Raw genomic sequence first — 10,420 nt, forward strand, 5'->3', positions numbered from 1 at the left:
TTCACTGCCTTTTTGGGGGGTTAATCCCGCTGTTCAATTAGTCCCTTTAAAACAAAAGGGGTACCTCACTCGGAGATGTGGATATCACTCTGGTTCTGTCTCACTGGGTGATAGCTGCACTCTGGAGAAGCTTCCTTTCAGTCACCTTCCCCCACTTCAAGATCAAGACCCTCACAAAGCATATTTTACAGCCTCTGATGTGAAAAGGCTTTTGTAGAGTCATGCTAGGAAATAGTAAAAGCAACATTCATCAAGCTTCAGCTCTAATTCCTAACAAGGGCTCTGCTGAAATTCGGGTTAGAATCACAAGTCAAGTTAGGATACAATTAACATCATCTCAAACAAAGCAACCCAACAAACCAAATACTTCAACTAACTCAAGTCCTTAGTGCACTAATTTTAGAATAAGGGGGGAAATCACAAAAAACATTAAGTCTCAGAAAACATGCTCCTTGGAAGGGGTCTGCACACTGTGGCCCATCACCCACCTATTTGTATAAATAAACTTTGATTGAGCACAGCCATGCCCATGTTTACTTGTTGTCTATGGATGCTCCTGCATTACGAGAGTGTGGCTGAGTAGCTGTGACAGAAAACATGGCCCCGCAGAGCCCAAATAATTAACTATCTGGCTCTTTGCAGAAAGTTTGCCAACTCCTGTCCTAGAGTACTATAAAAAATGCAATTGAGAGTGGTTTTAAGAAGTTTTGGCTAATGTTCACAAAAGAATGCCCCAGAAACTATTAAATACTATATGTTTCAAAAGCATCAGGCTGGGAGTGGTGGCTCATGCCTGTCACCCCAACACTCTGGGAGGCAGTGCAGGAGGATCACTTAAGCCCAGCAGTTTCAGACCAGCCTGGGCAACAGCCTGAGACCTCATCTCTGAAAAAAAAGTAAAAAAAATTAGCCAGATGTGGTGGTGCACACCTGTAGTCCCAGCTAACTCTCAAGGCTGAGGAGGAAGGATTACTTGAACCCAGGAGGTAGAGGTTGCAGTAAGCCATGATCATGCCACTGCACTCCAGCCTGGGCAACAGACTGAGAGGCTGTCTGAAAAATAAAAAGATATTTTAAAAGCATCAGATAGGCTTGCTCTGCAAAGATCTTAGATTTTTGTAGTCAGAAATACCTAGAATTGTTTGAATTTCAGTTGTAGAAACAAGTTATTTCAAACCCACAGTCTTAGCTGAAAATGGAATTTGAGGCTGCAAAGATGACAATAGATCATAACATAAACTGCATGGCATACAGTCTAGAACAGTCTTAGTTTCCCACAATTTCTTAAATCCCAAAGAAAGAAAAGATGGGAGAGGAATGCACTTTCACAAACCGGTGAATGATGGCTCCCAATGATGACTATAACATTCTCAAATGAGAGAAATTAAAATTAAGAAGAAAAAAAAACCTGGCCCTACCAATAGCTTTCACAACTAGGGACTTAGCCTGAAAATGAGAGATTTTTAATAGGATTTTTTAAGAGAATGCAGGACAGGGTTAACAAAAAGAAAAAAAGAAATACTGTTCTACTCCACCTTGATAACATGGTAGGAGTTATTAAGAAATTATTTTAGGCAAATAGAAAGGAAAAGGGGTCCTCAGAAGGTTTTTCACAGCTTTTTGTCTAGCATAAAAGCCCTGGGTCTTAGACTCAGACTGGCAACCTTTAAGATGCAAATGCAAGCCGTTAAAAACTGGGTTCACCCAAGTTGATGATTCCCACTGTTGTCCTCTTGCCCTTGCCCCAACATGTGCCTAACAGCATGGCCTCTCTCACATATCCCCATGAGTGTAAAACATCAGGGCACCCTGCATATGCATCTTAAAGGACGTCGTTTTATCTAATTCAACTCAAAATCCTGGTGTTCCTCCACTTATCAAAGCCGCATCAGTAACAAGGCAGTGTCCCAGGTACAAAGCAAGAACAAGGATTCTAAATATCATTCTGATGCAACTTTAACAAAGACTATACATTAAATGGGGGACCAGGCTCAGTGGCTCAAGTCTGTAATCCCAACACTTTGGGTGGCCAAGGCAGGTGGATCACTTGAGGTTAGGAGTTCAAGACCAGCCTGGCCAACATAGTGAAACTCTGTATCTACTAAAAGTTAAAAAAAAAAAAAAAATTAGCCAGGTATGGCGGTGGGCGCCTGTAATCTCAGCTACTCAGGAGGCCGAGACATGAAAATCGCTTGAACTCGGAAGGCAGAAGTTGCAGTGAGCCAAGATTGCACCACTGCACTCCAGCCTGGGCAATAGAGTGAGATTCAATCTAAATAAATAAATAAATAAATACTCAATCTCAGTAGATAAATAAACGGATGGATGAATGGATAGATAGGTAGACAGACAGATAAATTATCTTTTTAATGAAACTTGTAGTTCGTGTACTTATCAAGTTTTAAGTGAATCTAATGTTCAGATCACACATATTTACACTCAAGAACCTGTGTTTTTCATTGGATTTATTAAATGTTTTCATTTTTATCATTAATCATCTATCTCCCCATGAAGGCAAGAACTGTATCTACCTTGACTACCACTGTCTCTCCAGTGCCATCTCAGCTGTATGGAATCTAGTAGAAACTTAAATATCCACAAATGAAGGACCTGCTCTCAGACTGAGCAGGAGCTCATCCTGCCATCTAGCGGTGTACATGAGTAACAGCTCCGTTAAATACAGTAGAGGGCAGGTATGCGTTCATACAGTCAATACTTTGGAAGAGAAAAATTTAAAGACAATACAGGAAGTAACAAGAATAGGTAAAAGGTAAAAGACTAGGATGACTATCACTATTGGTTCCATCTCCTACATCTTCTAGAGAACTATGCAGTGATTACTAATATCCAGAATAATGACCATGGGACACTCTCACATTAGCAAAAAAGGTATCCAATCTTTTGGCTTCCCTGGGTCACTTTGGAAAAAGAAGAATTGTCTTGGGCCACACATAAAATACACTTAACACTAACAATAGCTGATGAGCGGGAAAAAATGTAAAAAGAAAGAAATCTTATAATATTTCTTTTTATATATTTAATATATATATAATTTCTATTATATATATAATATAATCTTAAGAAAGTTTATGAATTTGCATTGGGCCACATTCAAAGCCATCCCACCGTATGGCCCATGGGGCGTGGATTGGACAAGCTTGTTTTAAAACATACAAAAGAAAATGTTCTATTTGTCAAGCATTCTTGTTAACAAAAAATTTTTTTACCAAACTTCTTTCAGTGACATCTTTTAAGAAATTCTGCTCACTAATATTTTGGAATTCTGTATTTGTAATCAGAAAGTACCAATACTCTCCCGTCGTCCATACAATAATAAACCTTTATTTCACAGTGTTAGTAAACGGAGCTTGCTGGACATCTAGACCTATTTGGCAAATGTTAAGCTCAGACTATGCTGACTTTTTTGCTGATGGCTGTAATAAAAGTTATTTTTACTCTAAACAGTCAAGACAAATTTGCCTTAAAATTGCTGAAATATTTAACTGAACTAAATTTTTGGTTTTGTTCATTTTTAAAAAGTACAACTTCAAAATTCTCAAACAATTCTATACTCCAATTTATTTGAATGTACTGTTGGTGCAGTGGTCCATAAATATGCTCTAATACATAGAGTGACATTGATAATGACTAATACTACTGCTAATTTTACCAGTACCAGCTACTCCACTATTTTCCACATTTCTCACAATACCTGGGGTTGAAGGTGGAGATTAATATAGTTTTATTGTAAAGTAAAATTTAGCTTTGTGTTTTGTATCAATCTCATAAGACACACACATTCTATCGGTATGCTTATTAGGACTGGCAGGACTAGACTGTAACAGTAAGAGTCTTTTTTACTGAACATGAGAACATTACCGGATTCACTGCTACTGCTTCTTTCACAGCACATCTCCCTTATTACACACAGAGCCAGGCTTTCATCAAAGAAAAGGGAAATACTATCAGATTTGTGACATTTTCTTTGTTATTCACCAGATAATTCATCTTAATTTTCTTCTGGATATGTAAGGAAAAATAAATGAATTGCTGTACTGTGATTTAGAAAATTGAGATGTTTTGAGTAACTATTTGCATAGAAACTTAGTTTCAATAAAATTAGTTTCAAAAGTTAACACTGTTTTATTCAATCTGTCCAACTAAGAGTTACAGCAGAACACTGTCTGTATGTGTGTATTTGTTTATGCTAAAAATATAAAAATTAGCTGGGCTTGGTGGCGGGTGCCTGTAATCCCAGCTACTCAGGAGGCTGAGGCAGGAGAATTTCCTGAACCCAGGAGACAGAGGTTCCAGTGAGCTGACACCGAACCACTGCATTCCAGTCTGGACGACAGATTGAGACTCCATCTCAAAACAAAACAAAACAAAACAAAACAAAGCAAATAAAGGTAGTGGAAGAGGAAGATAAAAAATGAGTAGGAAAAATGTTGAAGTCAGAATTGAATACAGACTCTAAATTTTATGGTTGCCTATGAATCTATAATTCCATATCCCCAATTTTCTTTCTTTCTTTCTTTTTGAGACAGGGTCTTACTCTGTTACCCATGCTAGAATGCAGTAGTGCAATCTCAGCTCACTTCTGCCTCAACATCCTGGGCAGCACAAGCGATCTTCTACCTCAGTCTCCTGAATAGCTGGAGCCACAGGTGTGTGCCACCATGCCTGACTAATTTTTTATTTTTTTAATTAATTTGTTTATTTTTTTGAGATGGAGTTTCGCTCTTGTTGCCCAGACTGGAGTGCAATGGCATGATCGCGGCTCACTGCAACCTCCACCTCCCAGATTGAAGGGATTCTCCTGCCTCTGCCTCCCAAGTAGCTGAGATTACAGACATGCACCACCATGCCCAGCTAATTTTGTATTTTTGGTAGAGACAGGGTTTCTCCATGTTAGTCAGGCTGGTCTCAAATTCCCAAGCTCAGGTGATCTGCCTGCTTCGGCCTCCCAAAGTGCTGGGTTTATAGGTGTGAGCCACTGTGCCCGGCCAATTTTTGATTTTATGTAGAGATGGGATCTTGCTACATTGCCCAGACTCATCTCGAACACGTGGGCTTAAGTGAGCCACCTGCCTAGGCCTCCCAAAGTGTTGGGATTACAGGCATGAGCCACTGCCCCAAGCCCCAAATTTTCTTAGTCCCAATTTTAATTTTCTGTGTTCATTAGGATAACTAATTTTTTAAATGTGGTCTCTTTATGTGCCAATGAGGGAATCAAGTGAGGAGTTGTCATCCAAGGATCACTTGTCCTTTGTCACAGTGTTGACGTCCTACAGTAAAGTCATGACTGGAAATTCCTCTGAGGTGCCATGAAATCTTTTCCTGCACGTGAATGTCGATTCAGCACCCTCCTGATTTACTCCCCTGCTGCCCCGAGTTCTCCTTTACTAACCCTCAACAACATCGGCTCTTCTGAAGCAGATGTCTTGAACCTAGAATGACAGGGAGAACTCCATGTAGTCTAAGCAGAAAGACTGAAATTTACACTCATATTTTTAAATAAGAAAAATAATCTCCCTCCTGGGCAGAGATTAAAAAGCAAGGTCTCTCACAGACATTCAATTTCCCAGTCCTTGTTGATATGTAAGCTAATTTTAGGTGGATATGACAGTTTTTAACATTTTAATAGTCATGCTTTTACTTAATGTATATTAGAAATGTATATCTAGAAAAGTGGTAATGATATGAAGTTTCATTTTAAGGTAAGTAAAAAGTGACCCAGTTTTTTTAAAAATAAAAAGTAAAAGATGGTGTATAGATAATATGCAGATATGGCAAATAATTATGAGGATGATGTACAAGTGACTAAAGTCTCAGAAACATGAGAATGTGGAAATCAGGAATACATTGATATGGCCAAAATTGCACAGATATGGAAGAGGAGAACCAGGAAATAGGCAAATGTAAAAATCAGAAACCTCTTTATGCTTATCACAAACTTGGATTTTCCCTATAAAAATCTGTAGTCTGATACGATAGCACATGTCTGTAGTCCCAGCTACTTGGGAGGCTAAGGTGGGAGAATCACTTGACCTCAAGAGTTGGAAGCTGACTGAGCAACATAGAGAGACCCTGTCTTAAAAAATGAAATCTACAATGTGATGGTTCTAAGTCTGTTATCCACCAATACATACATAAGCTTCATTGCACCATGCATTCTCATGGAAATACATGATTCCTGTGCTTCTCTGTAATGCCACCTCTTTCTCTACTACTCCGGAAGATACTTTGGAAGGCAAGCAAATGGAAATTGTTATAATAAGAAGCACTATTCCAGCTGAGCACAGTGGCTCACCCCTGTAATCCCAGCATTTTGGGAGGCCAAGGCAGGTGGGTCACTTGAGATAGGAGTTCGAGACCACCCTGGCCAACACAGTGAAACCCTGTCTCTACTAAAAACACAAAAATTACCTGGGCATGGTGGCATGCCACCAGCTACTCAGGAAGCTGAGGCAGGAGAATTACTTGAACCCAGGAGACGGAGTTTGCAGTGAGCAGAGATCGCACCACTGCACTTGAGCCCAAGCAATGGAGTGAGACTGTCTCAAAAAAAAAAAAAAAGAAAAAGAAGCATTATTCCACTCTAATTCATTTTTGTAATGTGTAAGCTATTTACAAATAGGTACTTTAACTCTAACATTTTTAGCGCACCCCATGACTGACTGCCACCTGGTTGCCACTTGTCACAGCATAAGCATGCCTGAGAAAGAGTGGTCTTACAAACTGGTTTGGGTCTGAGATATCATGTGTGCAGACCCCTGTTGGGGAATTTGCGCTGTAGGGGCTGCTTTCCTTACTGTCGCTGACCTAATGTTGTCCTCTTTTCTCTTTACACGTACAGATTGTTGAGCGGGAACTGCTGCTCCATCTGATTGATCGACTCTCTCATAACCAGTGATGGCAGAGACCCTAAAATCACAAATCTGATCGACAGTACCCAGATACACATCATACCTTCCATGAACCCAGATGGATTCGAAGCTGTCAAAAAGCCTGACTGTTATTACAGCATCTGAAGGTAAAGAGGGGCTGGCCTATCTTTATTTCAACACAACACAACACAAAGGCTCCCACCAGGCACCTGTTGACCTTGGCAAGAGGAGTGTGTCATTATGGCAGCCCTCAGAGCCGGTGTCATGTCGCTGGCGTGCCAAAGGAGGAAATGCCAATCAGGCTACTTTGCACAGGTGTCAACCTAGCCTCTCCATCTTCACTTGCCACTCCCTCGCCCTCCCCTGCCTCCACCCCCCTGGGCCTCCTTCCTGTCCTGGAACGACCAGGTGCTTTCTCACCTCAGTAATTTACACACTCCATTTCCTCCCGGTGCCTAAATAGCATTTCCTTCTAGACTCTTTCTTCCCAACCTGTCATACACTAGATGCCCTGATAAACTCTCAGATCACCTGGCACTTTACTTTCAGAGCACAACTTTCAATATCTAATTTTTTGCTTCATGTCTCTCTCCCCACTACACCACAAGCTACCTGCAGGCAGGAATCCTGTCCATTGTGTTGTTGATCGTTGTTAAATCCCCAATGCATGGCAGAGCACGCAAGCCCTTGGTAATGACTGGCTGATTTATTAAGCCAATAGTCCAAGACCTAACCACAACCAAGAGCGGGTCTTGAAGAAGCTCTGATTTAAACAGTTTATTTTGTTTCAAGCTGCCTTTGGAGACTTGGAATTTCTCAGATGTTTAATATACATTTATATTTATGCAGTTTATAAATGTGTTTGCTTTACCAAAGCTCAACAAAATCTCACCACTTGATTTCCTCCAATTTTAAGTTTTTCTAGCATATTTAAACACAGCCATTCCACTTTTCAAAAATACACTTATGTCAACTAATGTGTTCACTGTTGTTTCTGTCACAAGTTGCTACATAATGAACCACTCCAAAATTAGTGCCTCAAAGCAACAGCCTTTTTATTTACTATTGATTCCATAGGTCAGGAATTTGGGCAGGGCAGAGCAGGGATGGCTACTCTCCGTGCCACAGGTCTGGAGCTCAGCTCTGGTCTTTCTGAGACAATTGACCTGGAGCCATGTGTTTGGAGTCTCAGCTCTGGCTGTCACCTGGGCTCCTCATTTCTCCCCGTGGACTCTCTTCACATCGCTACCATTGGGGTCTCAGGGTCCTAAAAGGGAGAATGTAAGAGCAGAAGTCCCAAAATACAGACACTTATCAATCCTGTGCCTGCATCACAATAGCTTGTGTCTCGTTGGCAAGAGCAGATCATGAGGGAGGGGATGCCATGGGGTGAGAGTGCCAAGTGTGGGTCAATGGCAGGCCACCAGGTCAGCCATCACCACACCCACATTCACATTTGGAAAGACACCTGGAGCCTAAAACAAAGGGCCTGACACTGTAAGAATCCACTCCCTTATGCCCTATCAGCAAGCCTTAAAATATCTTTCTTTTAAAGGGAAAATTACAACCAGCATGACTCGCATCGAAATTTCCCTGATGCTTTTGAATATAATAATGTCTCAAGGCAGCCTGAAACTGTGGCAGTCATGAAGTGCTGAACATGGAGATGTTCGTCCTCTCTGCAAACCTCCACGGTGGTACCCTCATGGCCAATTACCCATTCGATAATGGTGTTTAAGGTAAGGAGGTGCGGACCCGGTCCTGGGTTCCTAAGTCCAGAGTGGGACTGAAAACTACCTCTTTGCCTCTGGATGAGAATCAACTATCCCTTCCCCACTTCACTTCTCTGACAGGGTGAAAAGAGCTTCCTGTTCCCAAGCCTAGCCATCCTTTCTGTGATTCTTTAACAGCAGATGGGCAGTGTAGCTGAACTGACAACCCGCAACTGGACATGCGTCGGTGAAATAGTGAAATTTACATTCTAGAAAATAGGATCTAAATAGTCAGATTTAGATTCTCTGACAAGAGACAACATGACTAAAATAACATAAAACTGGAACAACTCACCTTTTTTTGCTAATCATATGAACAGTAATTGTTGACTGTTCTTAAAACTCTGTGGGATGAGAACCCAAAATAGTACAGTAATTTTCTTTCACCCCTATAATACCTAAGGAAATTGTCCTTACCTCCAGAAATTAGCAAGAGGGACTGAGAGAACATTTAATTTTTAAGTTGATTTAGGAGTTTGGATTTGTATCTGACTTACTTGGGGGCTATCACCTTGTTTATTATAGCTTTGTTTCTTATAAAGTAGAAAGAAGAATAGAAGAAGCATTTATCAAGGTGGATGGAGGATTTCTCTCTAGGGAAATTGGAGCATCTGTGTGTCATGTGATTATGTATTTGCTAATATGGTGTTTGTGTTTCCTCTTACTCTAAAGTCAGTTTAAAGGTCTTGGTTCATCTTTTAAATGCAGCAAAGGGCATTATACTCCCAAAGCTTAACTCCTGATGGTGAGGTTTTTCAATATCTTGCACATACCTATGCTTTAAGAAATCCCAACATGAGGAAAGGAGATGAGAGTAAAAACAAAATGAACTTTCCTAATGGGGTTACAAATGGCTACTCTTGGTATCCACTCCAAGGTGAGTTTCTCTTCATTTCTTCCATTCTCCTTATTGCCTTCACCCAGAAGTGCCCACTGGTTTAGTTTGATCCAGCAGTGGTTAAAACACCTTTGGGCACAATAGGCCCTTCCTTGTGTCCTTATCAGCTGATATCATAGGAGCAGTGGAGATGACTAATGGCTTGAGAGATGCTCAGACATGTTCCTTATTACCAAGGGCCTCCTTCATTCAGATACTTATTCTGCATCTGCCTACTGTGAGCCAGGAACTGTACCAAGACAGATGAACAAGACACACACCTTACCCTGGAGTTGAATAGGGGAGACAGATATGCAAATAAGTAATTGTGATAGCAGTGTAATTAGAATAAAAACATTTAGAAAAGGTGCAGTGTACCCCAAGGGTGCTCAAAGCCAAACTACAATACAGAGTAGTGAAGACCTTGGAGAAATGTAATGCTTACCTCGCATCTAACAGGGACAGCTGCTACTAGATCCAGCTAATTATTGCCATGCAACCATGGGGAGCTAATACTGCCAGATCTTTCAGTTAGTAACAAGAAGCTGGATTTGTTCATGAAGTATCATGGTTCATAAGCCATTTTGCAGGCTCAACAAAAGAGCTCTTCAGACAGGATACAGTGGGAGGAGGGCCCCCAGTTCTCCACTCTCAGAATAGGACAGCCAGGTAAGGGAAAGGATGAGATTGCTATGTAGGCAACATGGAAGAAGAAATGGGTCACTGCAAACTCCAGTTCAGTGCAAACTCTAGTTCCCGGGGTCTAGCAATTCTCCTGCCTCAGCCTCCTGAGCAGCTGGGACTACAGGCGCACACCACCATTCCCAGCTAATTTTTGTGTTTTTAGGAGAGATGGGATTTCACTGTCTTAGCCAGGATGG

At 41.0% G+C, this 10,420-nt stretch overlaps 1 pseudogene; it reads left to right on the top strand.

Moving 5' to 3' along the window:
- The first annotated feature begins 221 nt into the window (after window positions 1-221).
- LOC135275324 (carboxypeptidase M-like) lies at window positions 222-9,807 on the top strand (annotated as a pseudogene).
- The last annotated feature ends 613 nt before the right edge of the window (window positions 9,808-10,420 follow it).

This window comes from Aotus nancymaae, unplaced genomic scaffold (assembly GCF_030222135.1).
Source record: "Aotus nancymaae isolate 86718 unplaced genomic scaffold, 86718_ANA_hifiasm-v0.15.2.pri h1tg000016l, whole genome shotgun sequence".
Classification (NCBI taxonomy): Eukaryota; Metazoa; Chordata; class Mammalia; order Primates; family Aotidae; genus Aotus; species Aotus nancymaae.